Genomic DNA, 14617 nt, shown 5'->3' with positions numbered 1-14617 from the left:
GTGAAAGAAAATAGGAACAAAGGGGACACCTATCCAGGGGGTATACTAGTTCTGGTGACCCAGGTGACAACAAGGGATTCCCTCACTTTGAAGGGATTTCCCCTCATTTTCTGTTTTGGCCAGAAAATTTATGAAAATCTCCTCAATGGGACACAGATTGCAAAAAAAAAAAAAAAAACGTTCCCGTACTTTATCCAAAATGAGAAAAAAAGTCGTGCCTTCAGTCCTAATGCTCAATCTACTCAGTGCGGACACAGCAGAAAAAAAAAAAAGAACTTGAAAGGGAACTTATCCTTCCCTACTCTATTGAAAAAAATAAAATAAAAAAGTTTTGGCTATACATACACTTTAAAATGCTTAGAAGTGCTGCCAGCAGTTCTCCATTGTTTTAATAGATGTTTATACATGGCCAAGCATCATGGATATTGTTTGAAGGTGAGTATTGGCATGAATCGCTGTGCACACTCTCTGTTTAGGATTGTGTAAGACATAAAGGCGTTCGTTTCCTTTAGAGCTTGTTAGTATTCTTTCATGAACTGATATGGTGCTGTTAGATTTAAATGGTCCATATACCAAAAGATGTCCTTTCAGTCATAGGCAAGGTTGGTGAGATGGGTCATCCACTGGCTTCTTAGATCACTTGAGCATTCTGCTGGTAAATGGTTGCCATTTGTTTTGATGGGGACGGTCACTTTTTTAAAGTGGAATTAAACCTAAAATGTAAAACTTTGCAAGCAGGCAGTTTTTATTGCAGAAAAGACCTGCTATGTGTCTTCTGCAAAAAGGCATACTTACCTGCCTGCTGGCAGTCCTCTAATGAATGTACACTGAGATGCCAATGCTTTTAATGAATGTGCAAGAGCTATCAATGAGAAACCATTGATTGGGACAAGGGGGAGGGCTGTATAGGGAATGTAATTGTAATTTTTTTCTCTGACCGTCAAGGACCCCTTGAAACCAATCCACTTAGGGGTCCATGAACTCTAGGTTAGGAACCCCTGCTTTAAAGTGATACTGTTGCTAGTGAAAAAAAAATTGCATGCAAAAGAACATGTAAAGGTCGGGGACGACACCGGGTAGTTTAATAAAAACCAGCCTACATTCGGCCCATGTGTATGGCAGCCGGTTCAAAAGAAGCTGGTCAGCTTCTGTTGGGCGAGCATGCTGGAGAACCAGCAGCTGACCAACCAAATGGCTGAGACCACTGATCAGAGTGTTCTGGTGGGGCGATTCATAAGTTGATGCCTCAGTTGGTGCGATTCATAAGTAGGGCAATGTGGTTCAATCAAAACTCCGCGGCTTGTACCTCCGATACCCCCCCACCCCACCGTATCCCTGGAGTTACACCAGGAGTGCCACACTTTTTCAAACTTTTTCCCACAGCCTCTACTCTCATATGCAGCTTTATAGTAAGGTAACATTGAATTCACCAGACCCTTGAAGGCTGTAACGCTCGGGGCCTCCGACTTCTTCCAGGCCAGCAGGACAGCTTTCCTACCGTAGAAACAAAGGATATTCAGCATCGTACGCATGGCCCGTGTAGGTACTACTTCATCCACTAGTCCCAAGAGGCACACCTTGATGGTCAGCGGTACCGGAACTGAAATCAGCTCCGAAAAACACATGCAACTACATCAGTCCAGAATCTCTGTATGTGAGGACAATTCCAGAAAATTTGCCCGTCATCGGCGGGAGCATGGCGACATCGCCAGCACTCCGTCGAGGCCGAGGGGAAAATCTTGCCCAGTCTAGCCGGAGTGTAGTAACTCCTATGCAAAAATTTAAACTGAATCAACCTGTCTCTTGCGGAAACTAGGTGTTTGAAAGGTCGGGTCCATAGGTCGTCCCAGTCCTCCCCCTGCACCTCCGGAACTTCCCGTACCCATCGCTCCCTACACGCGACGATAGCCTTAGGAGTTAGCTTAAACAGTTCTTTATAGGTCGCCGACAAAGGTTTCACCAGGTCATCACCAGACAGCAAGGTCTCGAGAGCCTAGGGTAGGGATTCCACCCTCCGCTCGCGAAACTGCAACTGAAAAGCATGTCTCAGCTGCAGAAACCTAAATAGATAATTGTTGGGAAGATCATGTCGGGATTGCAGCTGTGAAAAAGACTGTAGCTCAACCCAGGACCTTATGTCCCTTAGCGTCTTAATTCCCTTCAACGTCCATAGCACAGGGTCAGGTAAATTATAAAAGTGGGACAGAGTCGGGTTCATCCATACGGGGGTTGAGGGCGACACTCCCCTATAACTGGGGCATGCCACCCCCACCGCCATCTCCCATGCCTTAATAGTGGCCCTCATGGTCAATGTTAGTGGGAGGTCAGACCCCAGTCCTCTAAATAGCGCAAACCGGAGACTGTCATATGACCCCAGATGCGCGGCCTCCAAGACCGTGGCTGCGTCCCCGTCATCTGCGATTAACCATCTGCGGGCGAAGACCAATTGCCCGGCTAAGTAATATTTTTGCCAGTCCGGTAGCGCCAAGCCCCCCCTGTCACCCGGTTCCTTCAGCACCTGAAGCCCAATACTAGGGGGCCTGGGTGCCCAAAGAAAAGAGACCACACTGTCAAGTTGCCGAAAAAAGGATTTCGGTATCCAAACAGGCGCATGGCGCAGGAAATACAATACTACTGGGAGGAATTTCATTTTCAATAAGCTAATTCTACCCATTAAGGATAGTGGTAGCTTCGACCATGTTTGTGCTTTTTGTTTCAGTAACAGTACCAACGGGAGTAAGTTTAGGGTTGCATAATCCTTCACCTCCGCTGTTACCCGGACCCCTAGATATTTTAAAGAGGAAACCCATTGCAGTGGTAGTTGAGGGTCAGCCATAGCTCTAGCCTGGGAGTCAATCGGTAGAATAGAGGACTTGCCCCAGTTCACCTTTAAACCTGAAAAAGTGGCAAAATAATCAATGGTCACTAAGGCCTTCCTCAAGGAGTCCCCCGGGTCATCCAGAAACAGCAACATATCATCTGCGTATAGCGCTAGTGTTTCATCTATGGTACCCACTCGGATGGACTTTATGCCCCTATCCGATCTAAGAGCAACTGCCAGTGGTTCCAGGGCCAAGGAGAACAGAAAGGGGGAGAGTGGGCACCCCTGATGAGTCCCTCTACCTATGTCAAAAAACTCGGAGGTGGACGTGCCCAACCTGATTGCTGCCCTCAGTTTTTCATAGAGCATAGATACCCATTTCCTAAACCACGGTCCAAAGCCCATCAACTCCAAGACCGTCGCCAAATAGTTCCAGTCAACCGAATCGAAGGCTTTTTCAAAGTCAATGGAAACTACAATTCTGTTACTGTCGGCATCTTGCTTAAGTTGTAAGTGTGTGAACAACCTCCTTAAGTTCGTATCCGTCGACTTCCCAGGCATAAAACCCGTCTGGTTTATATTTATAATAGATGGGAGTACCCCGACCAGTCTAAGGGCCAGAATCTTCGTCAAAATCTTAAGATCCGTATTCAATAATGCTATGGGTCTGTAGGAGGCACACTCCCTTGGGTCCTTTCCCGGTTTTAACAGAAGAACCATATAAGCCTCTAACATAGAGGTCGGTGAGGCACTGTGCGCATGGCAGTATTCCAGGAGCAAATTCAATCTGCGGGCTAAAATTTCCACATTGGCCTTATAAAAGTCAGCCGGTAGGCCATCCGGCCCCGGGGCCTTGTTGGGGGGAAAGGTAAATATTGCCTGTTCAATCTCCCTTTTAGTAATTTTACTATCCAACGTACAGTGGTCCTCCTCTGAGAGTCTTGGTATCGGCAGCCCCGACAGGAAGGATTTCAGGGCCGAACAGTCATATGCGGGAATGGGAGAATATAGGGACGTGTAATATTGCACTAAAGCATGCAGTATGCATCCTGGCTCATCCCCTCCCTGATCCCGAATCACCGGTATGCAGGTGGGAGAGTGAAAGTCTGCCATCAGCATAGCTAGGAGCTTCCCGTTTTTGTCCCCTTCGGCAAAATTTGTTTGAGCCCTTTGTATCAGCTTCGCACGGGCCTGTCCCATAAAATGGGTGGAAATAGTGCGCCTAGCTTCCAGCAAGGCTTCATACGAGGCCCCCGTGGGGGCGTCAGCATGAGCCCTCGCCTTCTCCCGTTCCTGTTGTTGCAAATACTCCGCCTCCACCCTGTCCTGAGACTTCACCTCTTTAATGGCTGAGATAAATTCCCCCCGTGTCACAGCCTTAAAGGCATCCCAAACCACATGGGGGTCTGCAGTATTGTCATTAGAAGACCAGTACTCTTGCATTGCCTCTGTCAGTCTGACCGATACATGATCATTTCGCAGCCACCCCGGCTGAAGTCGCCATCCTCCCCGCCCGGTACCTGAAGCAAGCAACAGGGTGACCACCAAGGGATTATGATCAGACAGCCCCCCCTGCTAGGTAGGTGACATCCTTCACGTAGGGTAACAATCTATTATTGCCAAACGCTAAGTCAATCCTGGCTGAGGACTTGTGCGTCAGCGAGACATGTGAAAAACACCTGTCAGTTGGATGCTTCCATCGCCAGAGTTCCGTAAACTCCGCCAAGGAGCCCCAACTATGAAGTTCTGCGGAACCACTTCTGTTCGGATTGGAAGTGTCCAACGCCGCGTCTAAAATGGCGTTGAAATCCCCCATCAGAACCAGAGGAAGGTGGGAAAATGGTGCAAGTTTAACCAGCAGGTCAAACAACAATTTAGTCTGGAAAGGAGGGGGCACATAGACATTTACCAACACAATGCTCCTATGAAATACATCCACCACTATCGCCACATATCTGCCTCCCGGATCGGAGAACACCTGATGGACCGAGCAAGAAATTGCTCTGCTTATGAGGATAGAGACTCCTCTCGCAAACGTGGAATAGGTAGCGTGGAAGGCTTTCTGGATCCAGGGTTTGCGTAGTGAAAGTATTTTACTGCCATCCAGGTGAGTCTCCTGTAGGAAGACGATATGCGGACGCATCTGCTTAAGATATTGGAAAACAGAGGCCCGTTTAAGCTTATGATTCAGGCCCCTGACATTCCAAGAAATTATTTTAACCTCATTCGCCATCACATAGTAAGTTATATACACATTGAGGGACAGGGAGCAGTGAGGGCCCCGCAACCATCCGGTTCGAGCCCCCACCTCTCTCCCGTCCACCCCCTAAGTCTTTCATCAGAATTATTCTGAGGCACCATTTAATACACATTAACCTGTGTAGTAAGAGCTGGGTATAGTTACTAAAACAAGCCAGATGTAACCTACATATGTAACCCCACAACTAGATGTGACTGTAGATCCCCCCTCCCTTGCTTTTATACCAGTAACAACCAGAACTAACCTGGCATATAGCTTCTTCCCTAAACCAAAAAAAACAAAAGCAAAACACTTCCCGCCGCAGTGATCGAAAATTCGGCAACACCATTTAAAGTTCCATACCTCCCCCATGAGCTCCCACACGGGTGATGGAGCGACCACTGTACAACCTAGTTGCACGATAAGGAAAAGAAAAACTCCAGGTGGGTGCAGAAAAAAAAAAAGAAAGAAATATGCATAGAAGGCCCTCAGAACAGCCAAAAATAGGACATAAGGCAGGCCCAGGATCAAAAATAATAAAAGCGAAAAAGGTGACAAAACAACAGGGTAAAAGGAAGAGAACGGGTTTCTCTCCTCGGGGGTCCAATATGCCACCCATGCAATTGCATCCATGAAGGGTCATCAAGATAGATGGCAGTTCTCATTGGAGACCAACATACATAGTCATTGAGGCTGTGCTCCAAGGATACTTCTCTTGTCATTCCCCATCATCCTCCCACCACCAAGAAGGCAGACGCCACCAGAACACGGATGATCATCTCCCGGCCCAGCAGTGTCTCGTAGATTGGTGAGTGTCTATCAGGAGATGTATGGCCGGTGAGACCCGACAGGCGATGTACACCCAAGCAGCCTCAACACCAGGGTCTAGCCCAGCCCGTACAGGCCATGGAAAACAAAAGTAAATAAAAAGAAAAACATACAGCCTTAGCCAACAAGGAGGGAGTGAGGCCACAAAAAAAAAAAGAGCACATACCAGTCTCAAAGGCAAATTCAGTACCGTAGCAGTCATGAGTTAGAGCTCCCTGTCCATCCACTCACATACTTCCTCAGGGCGTTCAAAAAACTTCACTGACCCTTTGTGCTGGACTCGGAGTTTGCTGGGGTAAAGCATGCTGTATTTAACCTCCTTCTCCCTCAAGCACCTGCGGACTTCAGTGAAGGAGTGTCTCTTCTGTTGAGTCGCCGCCGAGAAGTCAGGGAACAACATCACTCGAGCATTATCATGTCTGAGTTCCGGAATCTTCCTGGCTTGGGTCAAAATCATGTCCCGGTCACGGTAGTTTAGGAACCTAACCAAGAAGGGCCGAGGATGAGCACCTGGCGGCCTGCTGCCGGCGGGCACCCTATGTGCTCTTTCAACCACATATGTAGGTGGTACATCTTCCATGGCGAGTAACCGGATGAAAAGTTGCTCTGCAAAGTTAGCGGGACGATCACCCTCAGCCCCCTCCGGGAGCCCCACTACCTGGATTTTTTATCCGTCTTTGACGGTCCTCAGCATCAATGGCTCTATGTTGTAATTCCTTGACTTGGTCATGGAGTTCAGCTAGTTTGGCACTATGTTCACGAGACAGGTCTTCCACCTCTGACACACGTGATTCCACTGTAGTCAGGCGGCCCCTGAACTTGTCCAAGTCATGCCTTATTAAGTTGCACTCAGAGGAGAGGTGATCAATGCGGCCCACCAACTCAGCCCTGCTAGCACTGATCGCCTCTAGAATCGGGCGGGTAATAGCCTCCAGGTCCACCCCTGTCGCCTGCTCTGCCACAGGATCTAAGCCCTCAACCCCTCTGACCTGCTCCATCCCAGCAGCAGCAGCCGTGGCACGCTGTGCAGGCAGTAGGGGAAACAAGATGGCGGAGGTGGAGCCTCGTGCTGTGTCCCGGATGGAGCGTGTGTTCCGCTGGTCCTGTAGCCCCTTGGCGCCCTTCTTTTTTGCAGAGGATGGCATCAGTGTGTGCAGCGCACCTTCCCCTGTGCAGTGGTAGTGGCCGCACGGACGGGTGACGCTCCAGGTGCTCGGATGTGGGTCAGGAGTAGCGGAGCTGTGGAGAGATGCGTGCTGCCGCGATCACATCCGGCCGGAAGTCCCCTACCACCTCTGTTTCTTACTGGTCCCATCCCTACCCCACCTATCACTTGTACAACAGAGGTGATGGAGGGGGGGATAGGGATGAAATCAGTGGTGGGGGGATAGGATCAGTAAGAGGCAGAGGTGGTGGTGGGAGAGGATGGCACCACTGCTGCCACCCCCCTCAAGTACCACCGTTGCCACCCCCCTCAAGTACCACTGCTGCCACCCCCCTCAAGTACCACCGCTGCCACCCCTATCAAGTACCACCACTGCCACCCCCTCAACATCACAGCTGCCAACCCCCCTAAGCACCACCGCTGCCACCCCTCTCAAGTACCACCACTGCCACCCCCCCATCATATAGTTTCATAGTTACATAGTAGGTGAGGTTGAAAAAAGACACAAGTACATCAAGTCCAACCTATGTGTGTGATTATATGTCAGTATTACATTGTATATTCCTGTATGTTGCGGTCGTTCAGGTGCTAATCTTGTAGTTTCCTGAAACTATCAATGCCCCCTGCTGAGACCACTGACTGTGGAAGGGAATTCCACATCCTTTCCGCTCTTACAGCAAAGAACCCTCTACGTAGTTTAAGGTTAAACCTCTTTTTTCTTCTAATTTTAATGAGTGGCCATGCGTCTTGTTAAACTTCCTTCTGCAAAATAGTTTTATCCCTATTGTGCGGTCTCCAGTTTGTATATTGAAATCATATCCTCTCTCAAGCGTCTCTTCTCCAGAGAGAATAAGTTCAGTGCTCGCAACCTTTCCTCATAACTAATATCTTCCAGACTCTTTATTAGCTTTGCCCTTCTCTGTACTCGCTCCATTTCCAGTAATCCTTCCTGAGGACTGGTGCCCAGAACTGGACAGCATTCACTAGTTGCGGCTGGACCAGAGTCTTGTAGAGTGGGAGAATTATTTTTTTATCTCCGGAGTTGATCCCCTTTTAATGCATGCCAAGCTTCTGTTTGCTTTGTTATCAGCCGCTTGGCATAGCATGCCATTGCTGAGCCTATCATTTACTAGGACCCACAGGCAGGGCCGGCCCAACCCTGGGACCCAGTGGGACCATAGGTCCTGGGTGGCACTTTCAGAGGGGCGGCAAACTCCTTCCTGCCAGCCAGCCATTCCACCTGGTCCGCTGCATATTTCACTGTTCACGGGGGGAGAGATTTGGCCAGTAGAGCACCAGTGTGTGTACTTCTACTTCCTGGTGACAATGAAACGCATGGTAGGGGCGGACGTGATGTAAACAGCTGGAAATGATGCCCGCGGCGCCTCCCACATCTTGCATCCTTTCCGGCTGATGATATCACATCCACCGCTACCAGGAAGTAGAAGTACACACGCCGGTGCTCTGCATCTACTAGCCCAATCAGTCTCCATGAAATAAGCAGCAAAGCGGGCACCGTGTATCTCTATCCTCCCCGTTCACAGAGTCCCTTCTTGCTCCCGACACAACAGCCACTACAGTGGGCATCAGGGCTGCTGGTATAAATCATGGAGCCCCATACAGCCTACCTGACGGGGACCCCTTCGACCCGGTGGCAGGCGACATGGTAAGTGACATGCATCCACCGACAAGTGACATAGCAAGTGACACACTGCATCAGCTGACAAGCGACGTGGCAAGTGACAAGCTGCATCTGGTGGCAAGTGACGAGGCAAGTGACATGCTGCATCTGCTGACATGTGACCTGGCAAATGACGTGGCAAGTGACACGATGCATCTGCTGACAAGTGATGTGGCACCACTGCCACCCCCCTTCATGATTTGTTGCACCGGGGCCCTGAAGTTTCTAGCTATGCCTCTGTACTCCATCAATGCTATACAGCACAGATAGGTGAGTCTGCATTGCCAGCCATTGAGTTCTGACAGCCAGCACTGGCAGCTGTCAGAATAGGAACGGATCTTTCATTCACCCGCCTGTTCTCTCAAAGGAGGAGCTGGGCGGAAAGGGCAGATATAGCCAGGCACTCTTGATGAGTATCTGTCAAAGCTCCCTCAGCTCTATTAATCAAATGCAGCCAGGGTAGGGGGGCATCGGAGGATGAATATTTCAAGGAATGCAGCACCCAGAAGCACAAGGGACATATTGGCTTTATGATAGGTAATGTCCATTGTGCTGGCTACTTCCAAAAAGGAGTCATTTGGGGTGTTTCTGTACTGTTCTGACATTTTTATTTGACATTAGAAATTAGGCAGAAATGAAGGCACAACGTTTTTTCTTTCTAATTTTTTCTTCTCCTCTATATAGTAAAATAAAAAATCCCCGGTCGGGTTCTAAAAAAACCAAAAGAAAGCACTATCTATCTAAAAATATGATATGGTGATCTGCAGTATGTCTGCATTTTTTCACACTGCACCATACATTAGATATGTGTGACTAATTTCATAAAAAATCGAAATTCAGAACAAATTTTTGTTATTCCGAGATTCAGATCTATCCGAATCTCCTAATTGCACGAGTAACAAATTTGATGAATCCGAAATTATAATGAAAACAACAAAATCATTTGTATTCATTTGTTTAATTTGTTTGCAACTCCAGGGGGTTTTCTAAGTTCAGTAATATGTTTCACTGTCTGTATTGTTATGATTGGTCAAAGTCACAAAACATCAGTCCTATGAAAGTTGCACTGAAGTTGCAAAGTCTCAAGCAAGTTACAATGTAAAATCACACTGGAAGTTGCACAACTTTGGGGTCCCAACAGTGTTAAGCAAACTTTAATGTTTGAAGCATCTGAAAAAACATAACAAATGAATCTGAATCTTGAGAAATAACTTCTGAAAATACAAATCAATTTGGAACAAGGAATATACTAAACAAATAAAAAAAAAGTATTCTAACATAACAGATATGATGAGTAAATGATTGATTTAACAAATTAATCTGAAACAAAACTTTTTCGTCATGCACATCTCTACCATTTATCACACCAGCTTTGTGGTGGAAATGGAGTACATAGAGATCAATTGTTTTCTATGTGCCTTAGTGGCGATCTGCATTTTTCTTTTCTGTACCCTGAATAATGTTACATCTTTGTTCATGTGCAAATAAAGAGTTATTACTTTTCTATGCTGAAGAGAGATTGCCGAACAGCTTACAATGTATCAAGCCAAATGACACAAGCTACAGTAGACTGCTGTGTCATTAGGACCAGTGGCAGACTGGCAGGTCCTTTAGAACAGTCTTTGTAGCATTTGAACTGTGTCATCCCTAAAACACTTGCCAGGGTTTACAGATGATAACTTTTTGCTGTTCACACTATTGTGTTTTACACAGGGGACTGAAGGTTATTTCCTGTAATATTATATTGTGATTATGAGTTATCTATCTGGCAATCTGTGTAATACAGTGAACATGAATGAGATGGATAAGGGGATGACTGAGAAGTATGTTCAAAGATATACAGTATGTGACGCAGATGACTGGGGATTTAGGACAGCTGACAACATAATTGATCATATGGAAATGAGGACTTTAGGCTAAGGTATTCATTTGCAGTGTGTTGAATGTGGATTTTATTTTGGCTATATTCAATGTATACCCCGACCTCCTTACAGTGGCCCCATGTAGAGCACATTGTTCGCTTCTCTGCCTTTTGGCTAAGATCAAGTTTAGTATCTGTTCTCATCAGTGTCTAGTAGGGTGCTCCGTCATCAGTCTGGCCTTTTGGTAGGAATGCCTGGTTGTATAATATGCCTACTGTTATGATGGGGGCTTTGAAGGCTAGTACCAGCTGGAACAGAAACCTAGGCACCCATGGGATGTGGGGTAAGGAACTGGAGGAGCCCAGTGCCTCCTGATTTGCATGGGTCTACCTTGTCTGGCTATGGGCTGGGAAGACAGAGAATCTATGGAGTCAGTGCCCTTGGGAGTTGGTCACCCAGGGGTGCTCTTAGTATCACATGGGAGTGGGAACACCACACAAGAATTGAGTTCACGTCCATGGCACCTCTGCTTTCGTTTGCACTCAGCCACTTTGGGCTAGGCCTTTTGGCTATGTCTGGAGCAATTTTTCCGCTACAAGGCCTCAAGGCATAGCATGTACTTGCATGGGCACTATTTTCTTTCTCACATTTGCAGTTTTGTCTATGTCTTTTCACTTGGATGGAGGGTGTGGGTCCTTGGGCCTACCCTGAAGTCTAGGGGGAGGATGTGAGACCATCAGGTTCCTTGCTTCCCTGAACCAGGGGAGGTCTCTCTTCCGGAGAGCTCCTCACCCAGAACTTGTTGGTTGGCTTCGGCTGACCACAGGGAGAGGATTCCGCCTGGCTTTTTGGCTAGGTGGACCATGTATGAGCCTTGCCGCTATCACTGAGCCTTGCTCCCCAGAGGATCAGGGTAAGGTCCTACTCCTTCGGTGGGTGGACAAAAGGCACACCCATAAGTGCCCTTTTTGTGTATGTTTCACTTTTTTGTTCACTTACAGGTTTTTGTTTTTGCCACCGTGGATTAAAAAAAAAAAAAAAGGGTGGGGTGCTAAGATGCTATTGGATCATTTATATGCCACTGATTTTAAATAATAATATTGCCTCTTGCTCTCCTGTAGACGCGAACTGTGAAATGCGCTGGGTCCACATGGTACATAGAAACTTGCTACACGAAATTCATCAAAAATAAGTGGAGGTATTTTCTGTTTATACTATATTGCTATGTTAAATGGCTTTAAGGGAAATTAGGATTCACATGTTTTATTATGTATTTTATAACACCCTGGTAATACAGGGATTATTATTGAGCCATTGATTTTAAACGTTTTTTTTTTGTACCTGCAAATGTAATGAAGATTACAATCTCTATTATGCGATAAATTGTGTGGCATGTGTTTTTGGCACCTAAAAAAGCTTTCATCTGATTAAAAGGATGTGATTTGCCTTATGTGATATATATAGGAATGTGGTGCCCAATGGCCGCTGCCTGCGCCAACTGTATGATTATCTCGGTAGGGAATCAATAATGAATAATTTTTTTTTTCTATGCTTCATTTTTCAAAAACAGCAATAGCTGAAAGGTAGTCAGTGCAGCAAATGTAACGTTGGCCATATTGTATACATGCTGATTGTGACAAATACCTGGGTTTCTTACTGAGGAATGGGGATGTGGGTTGAACAGTGGGAAATGTGAATGCACAGGTAAACCCAGTCGGCAGTTGTTTCATAATTGCAGCAAATCTTGGCTGCAGATGGTGGCAAATGATCCACAAATTTACTTTTTACAGCATTTTACAGCATAAGATCTTATCAGGCTACTTATAACAACATGTTAACATTTTAATGTTTAAAGTAGGTCCTGTAATGTTGTCCTTATTGGACACCCATTTGTAGGATGTCAGCGCTGGAGTCTGCAAGTAAAATGAAAGCTCCCATATTTCTGTGCACTTTACACACCGCATCCATGGATTTAAGATTAACAAAATGTTGGGAAGTATGCTGTCACCCACTCCACTATTCACGTTGAAAAATTCTAAAATCCTGGATAATTTATACCCACCCATTGCTTCTAAAACCTTCTTACTCTGTTTCTAACCATATCCTCACCTCCCCCTCTAACTTCCCTACTGTCCTCCCTATTTCCTTCCTTATTTTTCTTCCAGTCTCATATTTCCTTTCTCCTTTTTTTTTTTTACTTTTACTTTTCTTTTCTATAGTGCTAATTGTATTGGAGCTTATCCTAAACACACTGAACTTCTTCTGTGTCGTTTTCATTAGAATTTAACACAATCTCTTACGATATTCGTTGATATTAGCTTTATTGTACTGTACTTGTTCTGTTCTTTACAATTTCTTACTTTCATTTGTTTGAATGAATTCAATTTGAAAGGTTATGTTTTGTTTTTATATGTTTGTGTGCCTATTCTGCTCTGTTTTTCTGCTCATGGCTCATACACATAGGTGTTTCTTACACAGCATTTAGCTTACATGCACGTGCACGTCTTGCATTACAATGTACTTAAAATAGCGCTAAAGGCAAAACTTTTATTTTCAGTTTGTATAGTGTAGGAGGGGGTTATAACCCCATACCTTCCAAATTTTTGAGATGGGAACGAGGGACACCTATTAGCAAAAGTATGTAGGCATAGGACACACCCCCTAAATGAGAATTATAAAAAACAAAAAGATTGGTTAACCACTTTCAGACCGGACCATTTTGCTGGCCAAAGACCAGACCACTTTTTGCAGTATTCTTCTACATATTTTTGGTAAAAAAAAATCGCAATAAGCGCTTATTGATTGGTGTGTGCAAAAGTTATAGCGTTTACAAAATAGGGGATCGTTTTATGGCATTTTTATTAATAATTTTTTTTTTTACTAGTAATGGTGGAGATCAGCGACTTTTATTGTGACTGCGACATTATGGCAGACACAGCGGACATTTTTGACACATTTTTGGGACCATTGTCATTTATACAGCAATCAGTGCTATATACAAATGCACTGATTCCTGTGTAAATTACAATGGCAGTGAAGGGGTTAACTACTAGGTGGCAGTGTAGGGGTTAAGTGTGTCCTAGGGGAGTGTTTCTAACTGTGGGGGGTGTGATCTCTGCTCCAATCACAGGGAGCAGAGACCAGTGACACTGTTGCTAGGCAGAATGAGGAGATGCTTGTTTACTTTAGCATCTCCCTGTTCTTCCTCCCCGTGAGACGATCGCGGGTATCCCCGCGGCGATCGAGTCCGCGGGACCCGCGATTGGACTCACAGAGGTCCCAACCAGCACGCACACGATGGCAGGGCGGGAAATTTAAAGGGACGTACCTGTACGCCCATTTGCCTGTCCGTGCCATTCACCCGACGTACATCTGTGTGCGCCAGTCAGGAAGTGGTTAAACCCACAAGTGCTTTTTTTTTAACCACTACTATTCCTTTATATTAGCTCTTGAAATTTACAAATGCAGCAATTTAGAAACTGGATGAATGGTTTAGCACTTTGAAACACTTTCTGAAAGATAAATAGTGCATTTTATATACAACTATATAGATCAGACCAAAATGAGGGACAAATGAGGAGGAAAGAGGGACTTTGTTCCAAATCAGGGACAGTCCCCCAAAATCAGGGACAGTTAGGAGCTTTGTAACTCCTGTCATTTTTTTGCCATCTGTGTCCCATTGGAGAGATTTCCCTTTACTTTCTGTCCCAAAACAAGAAGTGGGAAAAAATCCCTCTAATGGGAGGGAATAACTAGTTGTCCCTAGGGTCACCAGAATTAGTGACCCCAAAATTTGGCATTTTCGTTCACTTACACTTTTGGGTATAACAATAAACAAGACAAGTAGAGAATGGGAACACAGACAGATATAACCTGACTGATGTTCTAATCCTTCTCCTTTCTATCTAAAACCAAAAAAAGTGTTGCCTTTAAACATTTATACAATAAAACCAGCAGAAGCTGGCACTTTAAATGGGCTGGTAGGAGGTGCTCCCTAACTTGTAGCACGTCTCTTCAAAAG

The 14617-nt window shown here is 45.7% G+C and overlaps 1 pseudogene; it reads left to right on the top strand.

Annotated features, from left to right (window-relative positions):
* The first annotated feature begins 10750 nt into the window (after window positions 1–10750).
* Window positions 10751–10906, top strand: LOC143990619 (U2 spliceosomal RNA; annotated as a pseudogene).
* The last annotated feature ends 3711 nt before the right edge of the window (window positions 10907–14617 follow it).

This window comes from Lithobates pipiens, unplaced genomic scaffold (assembly GCF_037356315.1).
Source record: "Lithobates pipiens isolate NorthernLeopardFrog02 unplaced genomic scaffold, aLitPip1_a1.2 Scaffold_18, whole genome shotgun sequence".
NCBI classification, from domain to species: domain Eukaryota; kingdom Metazoa; phylum Chordata; class Amphibia; order Anura; family Ranidae; genus Lithobates; species Lithobates pipiens.
This window is presented reverse-complemented; position numbering and strand designations above follow the sequence as displayed.